At 40.5% G+C, this 14,910-nt stretch overlaps 1 protein-coding gene across 8 annotated transcripts in view; it reads right to left on the bottom strand.

Annotated features, from left to right (window-relative positions):
* Nucleotides 1-14,910, bottom strand: part of EIF4G3 (eukaryotic translation initiation factor 4 gamma 3) — a 275,515-nt gene that overhangs the window by 170,492 nt on the left and 90,113 nt on the right. The gene's annotated exons all lie outside the window — the stretch shown is intronic.

Genomic DNA, 14,910 nt, shown 5'->3' with positions numbered 1-14,910 from the left:
AAAAAGATAATAATAAATGTTGGAGGGAATGTGGGAAAACTGGGACACTAATGCATTGCTAGTGGTGTTGTGAAATGATTTAACCATTCTGGAGAGCAACCTGGAACTATGTCCAAAGGACTATAAAATTAGGCATACCCTTTGATCCACAGGGCTATCATTGGGTCTGTACCCCAAGGAAATCAAAAAGGAGGGAAAAGAACCTACACGTGCAAAAATGTTTGTAGCACCTCATTTTGTAGTAACAAAGAATTAGAAAATGAGTGGATGCTCAATTGGGAAATGGCTGAACAAGTTGTGGTATAAGAAGGTAATGGAATATTTTTGTTCTATTAAAAATGATAAGCTGATTTTAGAAAGGCCTAGAAAGGTTTACATAAACTGATGCTGAGCAAAACAAGCAGAACCAGTAATTCATTGGACACACTAACAGCAAGAATGTGTGATGATCAATTATGAGACTTGGTTCTTCTCAGTGGTTCAATGATCCAAAGCAATCCCCAATAGACTTTGGACAGAAAATGTCATCAGCATCCAGAAAAAGAACTAATGAGATTGAATATAAATCAATACAAGCTATGTTCATTTCTTTTTTGTTTTTTTTTCCTCTTCCATGATTTTTCCTTTTGCTCTGATTTTTCTTTCCCAACACAATTCATAAAACAATGTGTGTTAAAATAAACAAACAAACAAATAAAGGGGAAAAAGTTCTTTCCACCATACAATACTTTGTGAACAACCTCAAGGTTGCAGATGAAGCTTTACTAATAAATATGGTTCACAGTTTCTCCTATTACAATTCAGATTTATCACAGTACATATTAGTAGAAAAGTAATATTGATGGAAAATACTTTGCTTTATCTGGTAGTAATTGCTGACCAAGAGATCTAATCCAATAAACAAGTATCAAACACCTGCTACATGCAAAACATTATGCCAGGTTGCTGATGATAAAAGGACAAAACAATAAAGTGTATCCAGGAGTCAATCTGAAGAGTGGTTTTGGATGTGGACACAGCAGCTTACATCCCCCACTGGATACCTAGAGGAAGCGACACATATGGACAGTTGTGTAAAGAACATTGGGTACAGAGACTTGATGCCACAGGTCATTACTTGGTTGACCACAAATAAAATCTCTTTCCAAACTGACAAAATGGGGATCCAAATAATGGAATCATTCTTCCTTCAAAAGGATATTGTGACAGTGACCCCCAGCAACCTCAGAAACATATAAAAATAAGCACCCATTGTTCTTTGTGTCCTCCTTCTAGAAATATTCAGACATGGAACATATTATGGCATTAGGATTTTCTCACAGCTACAAGTTCAGTGTGATGAACCATCTACTTAACCACTTAACCTGACATCTAACTTCTACTACAAGTTTACTACTTGCCAAGGAGTGGGAGGTGGTATGTAACAGTTAATAATTTTAAGGAATCTTACCAATAGGGGAGCTATAATTCTACTTTATATGGTCTCATAGAAAAGTAACAGATATGACTGGCTAAACAAATCATCATCCCAAATGTAACAGAACAGATTATGGTTTCCTAAGAAATAGCAAATATGAAGAGTCCAAAGCAGCATAGAAAGATTATATTAACTAGTGCAGAGTGAAGTAAGCAGAATTCATACAACGACTATAGTAATATAAAAGGAAAACCCAAGTTGAGTGTAGTGATTGCCCTCAGAGCTGACAACCTCTCCCTTCTCTACAGATGTTAGAAGGCTAACAGTGTGGAATTTATTGTATATAATGACAATCATGATTAATGTGTCAGGTGGTATTGATGAATAGATGGGGGTTTCACCCTCAATTTTTAATGTCTATATTATAACTAAGGGATGGGTCACTGAGGCAGGCATGGAAGAGAGATATTGAGAAACATATGGTAAGCAAACACCAAAAAAGGAACAGTAAAAATAATCAATCAACAGTCGACAAACAACACTAACAAGTCAAAAGAATATTTCCTAACCAGCTAACAGTCAACAAGCATTACTAAGTGCTTATGATGTGCCAGCCAGTAGATTAAAGACTGGGGATCTTCCATTTTAATGGAAGAAGCAACATACACAAAAATAACTATGCACAATCAAAAAAAAGACAGTATAAATAGGAGGTCACCTCAAAGGAAAGCCAGTGAGGGGGTGGGAAAAGAAAGGGCTCCTTCCTGCAGAAGGTGGAACTATCAGATAAGGGAAAGAAGTGCAAAAAGGGGAAGAAGAAAAACCTTTCAGGTGTGAAGAGCAGCCAAGGAAAAGACAGCAGGAGACCTGAAATGTTGTGCATGAAGAACACCAAAAAAGCTGGTGCAAATAACACAGGATTTATTGATCGACCTTGGAGGTAGTGATAGTGAAATATCATTTAGACCTTTCAAATCAGTCAATAATCGATAACAATTCCCAAGTGCTTAACTAGCTATAAGGCACACTGCTAAACAGTGAGCATACAAAAACAGGCAAAAGACAGCCCCGGCCCTCAAGGAGTTCACAATTTAATGCAAAAGACAACAAGCAAACAATGGATAAATAAGCTACAAGCAACATAAAAATGAAATGATTTAAAAAGAGAGAAGGCACTAGAATTAAGAGGATTGTTGGAAAGAGCTTCATAAAAGACAGGGTTTTAGTTGGGACTTAAAAGAAGCCAGTGAACAGAGATGATTTGGAAGGAGAGCATTTCTAGACGTGCAGATTTGATTGAGGGTGATAATATGGTGTTTTCAGTGACCTAAACTTCAGAAAGATCAATTTAAGAGACAGAATGGAAGATGGACAGGAGGAGCGAGAAGACACTGAAGCAGACAGATCAATAGCAGACTACCTCAATGGTCTAGGCAGAAGGTGATGAGGGCTCACATCAAGGGGAAGGTGCACATATTGAAAATATATTAGGTGCAACTGACAGTATTCAGAAAGTGATTGATATGTGGGGTGACTAAGGGTGATGAGTCAAGGATGATAAGCCAGTTATGAGTCTGGGGTGACTGGAGGAATGGTGAGATCCTAGATAAAAATAGAAAATGTTAGTCAAAATATTTATAGCAGCACTTTTTGTAATGCTCATAATTGGAAATAAAGTGGTAGACCATCAACTGGGCAATGGTTAAGCAAGCTGTGGATGGAGTGAAATGGAACACTGCTATGCTATATAAGAAAAGCTGCATGTGACAAATACAGAAAAGCCTGGGGAAATTTTATATGAGTTGATGTGAACTGAAGTGAGAAAAGCCAAGAAAACAATATGCACAATAATTACAGTAATGTAAATGGAAAGAGCATCAAAAAATCAAAAGTGAATGTAACAAAATTTTAAAGATTAAGCCCAAAAGGATTCTGGGAAGATGGTGGGCTAGGTTGGTAAATTTCAAGCTCTCCTGTTTTCCCCCCAAATAGAACAAAATTTGCACCTCAGGGCAAACATAGACTGGTGAAAAACCAAGAAGACTTATGGCAGAACTGGGGTCCTCCTGAACAACTTGAGATCTGAAGAAAAACCCAGACCCAATTAACCCAAAACACCTCCCAACTAGCTCGGTAAAACATCAAGTGGGGAGCCCTCGGGCCTGGCTGGATGTGTCTGGAGCCTCAGCAGAAAGCACAGGGACTCTCACCTCCCCCACTCAGGGTCTGAGTCCAGGAAAACTGAACCTGGGCTGATTGGGAATGCGAGGCCCAGCTGTGCTTCAGGGTGCAGCCTTGGGCCAGAAGGAACCAGCACCTGGTGAATGCAGAGGAGCAGGACTGCTGTGGGGTACGGGCACTTGCTGGAGGGTGGAGCTCTTAGTTTGGGATTCCTCGTCAGAGGGGAGAGCTGAGGTGAAACCAGAGATATCAGGATTATACTAATACTTCTTATTAAAAAAGAAAAGAAAAACAAACCAGCTAAGAAGAACCCCACCACGGAAACATTCTATGGGAACAGGGAAGGCTAGAGTTTGTCTGAAGTAAAATAAACTTCTACCCCCAAAGAGTACTGTGAAATGGCTCCTTGCCCAGAGAGAATTTATAAAAGAACTCAAAAAAAAAATTCTAAAATCAAATGAGATATATTGAGGAAAAACTAGAAAAGGAGATGGAGTCTCAAAGATGAAAATAACTCCTTGAAAATTAGAATTGAGCAAGGAGAAATCAATGAAGCCATGAGAGACCAAGAATAAGAAAACATTATAAAGAATGAAAAAATGAACAGAGTGTGAAACATCTAAGAAAAATGACAGATCTGGAGAACAGATCAAGAAGACAAAATCTAAGAATAAATGGACTGCCTGAAAGTTGTGACAAAAAAAAAAAAAAAGACTTTGACACAATAATGAAAGAAATAACCCAAGAAAACACTCCTGTTGAGTGATAAAACAGGAAGGAAAAATAGAAATAGAGAAAATCCACCAATCACCACCTCAACGAGATCCTTTTGTGGAAAATACATAGAATATTATTGCCAAATTTCAAAACCCCCAGATCAAAGAGAAATTTTTTTAAAGAAACAAGGAAAAATAATTCAAATAAGCTAAAACTACAATTAGAATTGTACAGGACTTATCAGCAGCCACAATAAAAGACCACAGGTCCTGGAATCATATCTATAATCAATCAAAAGAACTAGGTCTGCAGCCAAAAATACCATATACAGCAAAATTATCTATATTATTAAGCGAGAAAAAATGGACATTTAATAAATTTGCAGATTTTCAGGACTTTCTATCAACCAAACCCAAACTTAATAGAAAATTTAACATAGAACTAATAAAGATTAATTTCAAGAAACCCAACATGAACAAATTATTTTTTTTAACATGGGAAATGTAAAGCATATATGTTTAAAGGTGACATCAACTATAGGATAGATCAAAAGAAAGATGGAGGCAGAGTTAAGGTAAAAATCCAAAGTATCATACAAATGACATGTAAAGGAATAATAGATACTGTGACATTAGAGGGGGGAAAAGGCCTCATAGTTCTGAAAACCTACTCACATTGGGAATGGATTCAATAGGCAACACTACATGTATATGGGTATATAAGTCTCCAAAATCTATAAAGAAATAAGGGGGAATTGATAGGTGGATGGGGAAGCAAAGGGTGTGGGAAGAAGAGACAAGAGAGAGTTAGAAGCAAAATTAAAGCAAAGGGTCAGCTGGGATAGGAAAGATATGTGTGTATATGTGGGGGGGGTTATATATAAGTGTATAGATAAGTGTATGTATATATCTACATATGTGTATATAAATATATCCTTTCTTAACTATAGTCTGCTTGGGATGGGAGGGATCAAAGGGGGGGAAAATAAAGTAAAAAAGGTGCAAAGAGACAACCAAAGAACAATTTACAACGAAGTAAAGATGGATACTCATGAATATAATTTTTCCATATATATTTTTTCCTGGTATTTCTTGTTATATATTTTGAATCCTTACTACTGTTCTGCTGTTTTATTTTTTGTATTCCTTTTCTGTTTTTCTTTTTTCTTATTCTGTTTCTTTAAATAAAATAGATTTTTTTTAAAATCAGAAAAAAAAAAGATTAAGCATGATTTGAATAAATACAATTCCTTTCATGGAGGTAGGAGATGGACAGTTTTACACATCCAGCATTTTCTTAAATCTTTTCAATGTATTGTTCACCTATAATTAATTTTCTTTCTTCTCTAAAAAGCACTATTTCTTATATGAGATGATGGCTCTCTGGAAGGGAGAGGGATGCTTGAGATAATTATAATAATGTAACAACCAAAAGATATCAATAAAAACTTTTTTAACACTTTTTATTTTATTTTTAATAACTTTTTATTGACAGCAAAAACTTTTTTAAAAAAAGAAAAATTAGCAAAGGGAGAGAGTTTTCAGAAAAAGGCACTAAGTTCTGTTTTATAAATGTTAGAATCTGAGCTATCCATGGGTCAATCAGCTAGAGGTACCCAAAATTTAGTGATAATAGCTAGCATTCATATATCACCTACTCTATGCCAAGCAGTGCATTAAGCACTTTATGCATATCATCTCATTTGATCCTTTTAACAATCATCATTACCTCTATTTTAATTGAAGAAAATGAGGCAGATAGAGATTAAGTGACTTTCCCCAAAGTCATACAGCGAGGCAATGTCTCAGGCAGGATTTGAACTCAAGTCTTCTTGAGTTCCTATAGCCCCAGGGGTCTGTCTCTAAGGCAAGCATGGCATGCCCACATGTGGGCACAACATAGTTGCAGTGGGTAATGCAGACTTCAAAAGGGAGACTAAAAAGATCTGAGACTCCTCTGCCTCAAGATGATCATGAAGCTCATGGGAGCTGATGAGATTGCCCAGTGATCGATCACCCAGGAGAGAAGAAAAGAAGGGCCTGGAACAGTAAAGAGGAAGCCCAAGGTAAGTGGGAATGAAAAACAACAAAGGATCCAGGAGAATCAGGGGGAGGAAAACCAGGGAAGAGCAATGTCCTGAAACCCTAGAAAGAGGAAAGTATCGAGGGAGGGAGAATGTCTGATGGTGTTAAGACACTAGGCAGAAGTGAGAAAAGGACCAGCAAGCAAAAGGACTGGGGAGAGGAGACCCTGGCACAGTCCTCAGTCATGAAAGGGAGAAGAGACAGGGCTCCCAGCTGGGCGGGTTCTTAAGGATGTAGAAAGCCATAATTGGGCCTGTTTTCTGGGCACATCTGCAGGCAGTTTGGCAGTGATTGACGGACAGAAAGTGGCAATGAGAAGGGATGGCCCAGTGGAGAAGATGGCTGGGATGGGCTGCGATCACTACTTCTGTCTTTGCATTCCCAGCCCTCACTGTTGCTCCTTCAGAGAGATTTCTGAAAGATCAGTTCAACCCTTAAGTGTCACCAGCCTTCAAGTGACACTCCTCCTGCTTCTTCCCATCCACATCTATTTAGACTATCCAATGGCAACCCAGCTAGCTCACTTCCCGCCATTCTTCTTCCACCCCACCTCAGCTAGGCTCAGACAGGGTCACGCCCCTGGTCTCAACCACAAATATTCCACTCATGTCTGTGAACCATAAAGTTCCCATGTCCAATCGTGGCCTCTTCATCTTCACCCTGACCCTTATTTGTTCCTCAGACCATAGCCCCTGCAAGGACTACCCCCGGCCCCCTTCTCCTTATTGGTCCTGCCTGGCCTCAGCGTGGGATGGCTCCTACCATCCTCATTCCCACTCCCCTGCTGCTGAAAGAAGAAAACCACAAAAGCATCCAAAGTAGATCCACCCAGATTCAGATGACGCGAGCCCACCTGGGCCTCCACTGCTACAAGGCCTGTCTTTTTGTAACCTCTCACCAGAGGAGACCTTGCAGATCTTCTCAGCTTCCCTCCAATTTCCCCAAAGTTCTCTCCCCCACCCTCTCTGCTGAGAACTTTGTTTCCTATTTCATTGAAAAAAACGGAGCCCCCCCCACCTCCCTCTTTGTCTGCCCCATATCACGAGGTGCTCCTCCCTCTAATGCCCAAGGGAGCCCAGGCCAGCCCTGCCCCCAGAGTGCCATGTTCCCAGCTCGTGTAACTCTTTCCAGTCTGTCTGCTCCCAACCCCGCCATTCAGGTGCACCTGCTCCTTCCGGTGTGCCAATCTCTTAGCTGCCAAGAGTCTTTCCTCGCTCCCTTCAGGCTCCCGATGCTGCCGATCCCTCCTTGCTCCTTCAGATGCCTCGCCTGGCCTTCCTGACCAATGCTTCCTCCGCTGCATCTTCCTCCAGGTCATGCCCTGTCTCATAGGCCTCTAGACCATCTGACTTGGTGTTCTCAGCAGCTCCTAGGGATTCAGTTATCATCTCTATGCTGAGGCTTCTCAGTTCTACCGAGACAGCCCTCATGTTCACCGAGTGCCCATTTCACAAACTGACTTGGATTTCCAGTGACCACCCAATGTACCCAAGATGTCCAAAACTGAATGACTTTTCCTTCTCTCCAATTCTCCCCTCTTCCTAACTTCCCTACTACTGTCATCCTACTCACACAAGTTTACTACCAAGGGACCAGCCCCAAATCCTCCTCCTCTCTCATCTCCCTATAATCAATCTGTTGCTCCCATTTCTCTTCCATGCCTCTTTTCTCAGCCCTGTCACTGCCCTCCCTAACAATGCTCTGTCCTGAACTGTACAAAACTGTGGCCATTCACTGATCAGGGAGGAGTGGATTAATAGATACAAACACCCCTGCATTCTTGTTAGTGTTTCCCTTCGTGTAACCTAAGCTTGTATCAACTTCCCGTGGAGTACAACCTCCTGCAAACTATCTAACCTCATCTCCTACAATGTCATTTTTTCATTGTTCTGACTCTGAAAATAAGACTTTATATTTATCTCTATCACATTTTATTTGACCCACTATTCTAAGCTATCTTTTACAATCATATCATCCGACATATTAGCTCTTACCTCTAGTTCTGTGTCACTGTCAATATGATAAATAGGGCATGGGTTTGTATAAGCATACGATGGATAAAAATGATAGACAGGTTGAATAGTTAGTCAAAGACCATAAAGCCTCTAGAGTTCCTTCTTATGTACATGAGCCATTAATTACCAAACTTTGATTCTGGCCAAAGAGTCACCTCTAGACTGTGAAAAATAAAAAACTTTAATAAAGAAAAAAAGAAAAAAAATTAGTTACGTCTAAATCCACCTGGTCTGTCTCTGCCTTTTTCACAAAATACCATGAGATTGTTAAATGCTTTCTTCAAATTGAGTTAAATTATTTTTTAGAGCAATTTTTAATTATGTATTTAAAACTTAAGTGCAAGATAACAAAAACCAAAATAGAAAAATACAGAAAAAGAAAAAAACACATTGACATGTGCCCAGCAGAACATTGTGGAGGATTCAAAATAAAACAATAAATTTCCATTTAAGAAAGACTAATAAAACAATAAATTTCCATTTAAGAAAGACTATGTAATCGAAGTCATATTAATAATGGTCCATCTTCTTTAATTTTTGCTTCCTTGTAGGTTTTCTTTTGTTCTCTGCTACACTTTTTACCTTGTTCTTTTTCCCCTCTTTTCTTCCCCTCACATCCCCAAATAAGCTGTAACTAAGCACAAATATTTTTTGTGTGTATACACACACATATACACATCTAAAATATTAATATAGCTGACATTTCTCTCTTAATTGAGTCTTTTTAAAGTTTGACTTTGTCTAATATCAATGATTACTTCCCCCAACATTTTTTCTAATAAATTTTACTTTTGATCATTGTTATTTGTGTATATCTCAGATCTTACCCCTGCTAATTCTTCTAGTTTGCTTCTACCTATTGACTTGCTTTGCTGTTACTGAACATGACCCATGGCCCTACCCCAAGAACTCTCCCTCATCTTCTCCCCCTCTATCCAATTACAACTAACTGACATGCCTTATCCCACCTTCCACTAATCTAAATACATTTCTGCTACATTCCCTTCTCTTATCTTATGTCCCCCAATCCTTCCTCTTTATCCCATTCCTGTTGATTTATACCACCCCATCTTAACCTATTCCTTCTTCCCTCATTTCTTTATAGATTTCTGTGTGTGTGTGTGTGTGTGTATGTGTGCACGCACACATATGTGTGAGTGAGTTAGTATGTGTAGTTCCTTCTTTAAAACATTCCCAATGTGAGAAAGTTTTCAGCACTATCAGCCCCTTCCCCCCTCTAATCCATTTGTTGGTTCTTGCTATCATATCTCATTCATACAATATGATTACTATTTTTATCTTTTCCTAGACAGTTTAACTTTTTAGAGTCTTATCATACTTAGTTCTATCCCAATCATTCTTTTGGACTGTCTAGTTGCTAATGTCAATAATCGTAGACATATGATTTACATTTCCATGTATAAAACAGAAATAATTTGTTTTTATTGAGTATCTTAAAATTAGTCTTTGATGTTGGCTCTCATACATTAAATTTCCTATTGGATTCAGATTTGTTTGAGACAAAATCCTAAATTTTCAGGATTTAAAAAAAATCTGAGTTTATCAACTGTCCATTTTTTTCATTCAATATTACTCAAATATTTTTTGCTGGATATGATATTTGGGCCACAATCCTAGTTCTGATTGTCAATATGCATTATTTCAGACACTGAAGTCTTTTATTGTAATCACTGAAAAAATACTGCATAATATTGCATAATAAAAAAATTATGCAATTTCTTATTATAGTTCTAGCATATTTGAATTGTTATATTGTAAAAATTTTCTCTTTGATCTAGGGATTTCCATATGTTTTCCTAATAGTATCTCTTTTAATGATGATTAAACTTTTTTGTATTTCTCCTCTTGCTCTATCACTTTAGATCAATTTTCTTTAATTTTTTCTTATATTATTGGGTCAAGGTTCTTTTTTTGGTCATAATGTTTACATAGTCCAATTATTCTTGCATTTCCTCTTCTTGATCTGTTCTCTAGATTGTTATTTTTCTTCTAAGATATTTCATATTCTTTTTTGTTTTTTTATTCTTTATTTTATTTTTTGGTCTTATAACTTCACTGGCTTCCCCTTTTCCAAATCTCATTTTCAAAGAGTCACTGGATCTCATTTTCTAGTTAGTTGACTTTCTTTTCATTTTGTGGGAGAGTTCATCCCATTTACATTAACAGTTATGATTACTAGCTCTGTATTTCCCTACATCCTATATTCCTTGGGATTTTCTTGTGGGATATCTTTGGAGAGGTAATCGATGGATTCTTTCAATGAGTATTTCTAGAATATCAGAGCAGTTTTTTTTATTGACCTTTTGTAAAATGCTATCCTGGCTCTTTTTTTGGTCATGGCCTTCAGGAAGGCCAATAATTTTTTAATTGTGTCTTTTGGGTCTATTTTCCATGTTGACTGTTTTGCCATCGAGATATTTCACAATTTTTTCCATTTTTCCCATTCTTTTAATTTGGTTGATTCTTGCTGGCTCACAAAGCCATTAGCTTCTTCCATTTGCCTTGTTCTGGTTTTTAATGTGTGATTTTCTTCAATTATCTTTTTTTTTCCCATTTAGTTTATTCTACTTTTTAAAGAGTTGTTTTCCTCAGACAATTTTTTTCCTACCTCTTCCAAACTGTTGACTCTCTCATTTCTTTTCTAATTCTTCTACTCTCTCATTTGCTTTCTGAAGTCTTTTTATGAGTATTTTTAAGAACCCTTTTTGGGTTCTTAGACACCAATTTATCTCACTCTTTGAAATCTCTTCTGTGGACATTCTGTCCTCTCTGGGTTTGTGTTTTGATCTGCTCTGTCACCACAGTTGCTTTTTATGGTCAAGGTTCTTTTCTGTTTCTTCCTCATTTTCTTTCCTTTCCTTTTGGTATGTCCTCTTTTTTACTTTTATGGTGGAACTTTGCTCTTGGGGTAAAGATGGTGTTATTCCAAGCTTCCTGTCAGGCAGCTCTGAGCTTTGGCTCAGAGGTCCGTTGGGTTTTTCAGGAAACAGCCTTTCAGAGTTTGCCTTTCTGAGCTGGGACTGGAAGCTGCCTCCCTGCTGTGCTCCTCTACAGATACAAAACTGAGGATCTTAGATACTGATTTTCTGGGGTTAATATCCTCTCATGGGCTTTCCCAGAGTGTGTCTGAGCAGGGCTGAGCACCCTTTCCGCCCCACCCAGAGACTGGCTTTTCTTGAAGTTTTTCCAATCTATCTTGAGCTCAAGGTTTGATTCTGTCAGACTGTTCAGAGGCTCAGTTTCACATAGTTTTCAAGGAAAACTGGGAGAGCTCGAGCAGTTTCCTGACTTGACTCTGTCATCTTCTGCTCAAAAGTTTTCAATGATTCCCGATTTTTTGACTGACTTCCTTTTCATAGTCTTCTTATTTTTCTTGGATTATTCTTATTTTTGTGTTTTTCCTCAATCTCTCTCATTTCACTTTCAAATTTCACTTTTTCACTTTAATTTCACTTTTAAAGACTTTTTGATTTCTTCTATAAATTCTATTGGGGTATAGAGCCATTTAATGTTACTCTTTGGAAAGGGGAGGCTTTTTTTGCTTTAGCATTGTCCTTTGAAGATGAACCCTGGTCTTCCCTATTCCCACAGTAAATTTCTAAATTTGTGTTCTTTCTCCTCTGCCTGCTATTTCCACCCTCCCCCCAAATTAAGAACTTAATAATGTAATCAGCTCAAGTCCTGCAATGGGGGTTTGGAGGAATGGCACCTCTGGCTTCTGTCAGTTTTCCCTCTGACCCGGAAAATCAAAGCCCATGGGTCCCTCCTCCTGGAAGTCTCTGCAGCCAGCAGTCCCTGTACCATTGCTTCTGTCCTCACTGGATAGGCCGATCCCTTCTCAGCCAGGGCCACTCTCAGCAGCCCCACTGTGCTGGTGTTCCTGCTCAACCCAGGGCCTCTATCAGCCTCTGACTCACCCCACTGTCCCAGGAAGTGAGAAAGTTCCTGAGGCTCAGGCCGAAGAGCTGGCCAGGGATCTTCCATTCACACTAGTTAATCCTCTCTCCTGGGGGTCTTCCTTTGGGGCTTATCCAGCTTTCTAAGAGGACCCCAGTTCTTCCCCCTCTTATTTGTTTTTCACTTCTCTATTATTCACTGGGAGGTGCAATTTCGTTTCATTTGTGGGGCAAATCTGGAGACCTTGTAATTTTCTGATCTGCTCTGCTATGTTTCCACAATTCTCTCCAACTCAAACTGTTTACAATTCCTCTACTCTAGATAATAACCTGTCAGAAAAGGAAACAAGGCTAGGTTCCCCCCCTCCTTCTTTCCTGCAGGGAAAAGAGCAAGTCTAATAACCAAAAGTGGGGGTCCTCTCAGAGGCCTCCAGGCCTAGCCTACTAGTGCCCGAGTCTAATGGGTGCAAACCTACAGGCCGGCTTCCTTTCATAGACATGGTCATACCACAGTGACCTTTGGCCACCACAGCATTAACCCAAACAGTGAATGGCCTCTTTCCCTTGCGGTAGCTGTGGGTGCTCAGGCCATCCTTTCTTCTCAGAGGGGTTAGAGCTGCTCTCAATGGCAAGTCTGAATAACTCCTTTGTGCCTGGGGAGGCCACCCACCTTCCAAGCCATCCCATTCCTCAAAAACCCGAACCTCAGAGGCCAGCAGAGGAGGGTCCCTTCTAGGAAGGGCAAGATGAGCTGGAGAGCATCCCAAGGAAAAGGGCCTCCAGGTCCTACCAATTGAGGATCTGTGGGGTGTTTAGTCTGGAGAAGAAAAGCCCAAAAGTGGGCCAGGAGGGGAGTCTCTTGTGTGCTTGAGGAAGGCAGATTAACTTATGCTTGGCCCCAGAAGACCCAGCAAAGACAGTGTGGAAGGAGGAGCTCCCTGAGGAAGTAAGGCTCTTCTCCCTGGAAGGAGCCAAGCGAGACAGAGGTTGGGAAGGTCCTTCAACAGGCAGGGTCTGGAGTAAATGGCTATTCCTCCAAGTCTGCGATTTCTGATGCTCCACCACAATCCAGAATGGTAGCAAGGGCAGGACTCAAAGGGAAGGCCATACTGCCCACAGCCCAAAGGGAAGGAAATCTCAATTTTAATGTGTGCGTCTAGTGTGGAGGGCGCCACAGTTTCTGTTGCTCAGTCATTTCAGTCGGGTCCAATTCTTCATGTCCTCATTTGGGATTTTCTTGGCAAAAATAACTGGAATGGTATTTCCTTCTCCCACTCATTTTACAGATGAGGAAACTAAGGCAAATAAAGTGAAGTGACAGTATCTGAGGGCGGATTTGAACTCAGGTCCTCCTGATTGTAGGCCTGGGGCTCTATCCACCACTGTTCCACCTAGCTGGCACCACAATGCTTATGGCAACAGCTGGCAAAGGATGTGTACACACACACACACACTGCCTTCAGTGTAAACAAAGTGATGGTGAACCCTGAAATACCACAGGTACTGTAATGGACCTCCTAAAGCAGCAGACTTGACCTGGCCAGCCATGAATCCCCTACATCCCAGATGCCTCTGCCACTCTCTCTACCTCCATCCCAGTGTTGCACGAAGACGGCCCTCCCTGCCAAGACAAAGCCTTCAAGTGCACAAGCGACCAGGTCCATCCCATCTTCTCTACTTCTCCCTATCTGAAACCAGGCTCCAGGCCCCATCCTCAGACAATCCCTCCCCCACATCCCCCTTCTGTAGAGGGTCACAGTCAGTGGGGAAACTCTGGGTAGGGTATAAGACCCTTCAGTCCATAGGGAACCTGCTAACAATGTCTGGTTCGGCTCCCCATCTCCCGGAAGGGCTCTCAACCTTTCTGAGAAGTCAGGGGGCGGTGACAACCTGTGTTGTAATTAAAGCAGAGAGATACCAGATGGCAAAGAGTTATCTACACACAATAACAAGTTGTTTATGTGGTCACCCATGTGCAGTGTGCTATGGTTATGGAAGAGTATTAGGGTATATGAGGCTGAGAGATTTTGAAATAAATGGACTCCATGGTTGACTTTCCACATGAGTCCCCCCCGACCCTTCCCTCCTCTTTCAGACCACAAACTCGGGCTGGTACCGAGGTCCTCCAGCGAGCTAGTCCGATCACAGCACCATCCCCAGCTCTCGCCCACCATCATCCTCAAACACACGCTGCTCTCTATATCTAAGCCCCATGCTTTCTCTCAGCAGCCTCTGAGAAAGCTCAACAGCTCTCCAGCTGGATTCCTCTCAAGAATTTTGTGACTGCTCTCTCCAGCCTGGCCCGAGCCTTTCCCCAGGTCACCCTCACCAAACATGGGCTACCCCAAAGCTTCCCCCATTCTTGCGGAAGGCAGCCTTTCCTTCTAGTCACAGAGTCACAACCGAAGGGTCAGCCTTTGGATCCAACAAGGCCTATTTATTTTTCCTTCTTCACTTCTCTCCTGCCACCTTGTGCAGGCCCTCTGCACCTCACATTGGGGGGACCTACCACAATCTCTCCCCATCTCACTTCATCCTTCACCCAGCTGATCGTGGCAGCGGATCTTCCAAGAGAACTG

Source organism: Sarcophilus harrisii, chromosome 3 (genome assembly GCF_902635505.1).
Source record: "Sarcophilus harrisii chromosome 3, mSarHar1.11, whole genome shotgun sequence".
NCBI classification, from domain to species: domain Eukaryota; kingdom Metazoa; phylum Chordata; class Mammalia; order Dasyuromorphia; family Dasyuridae; genus Sarcophilus; species Sarcophilus harrisii.
Note: the sequence above shows the minus strand (reverse complement) of the source record. Positions and strands in the feature narration are given on the sequence as shown.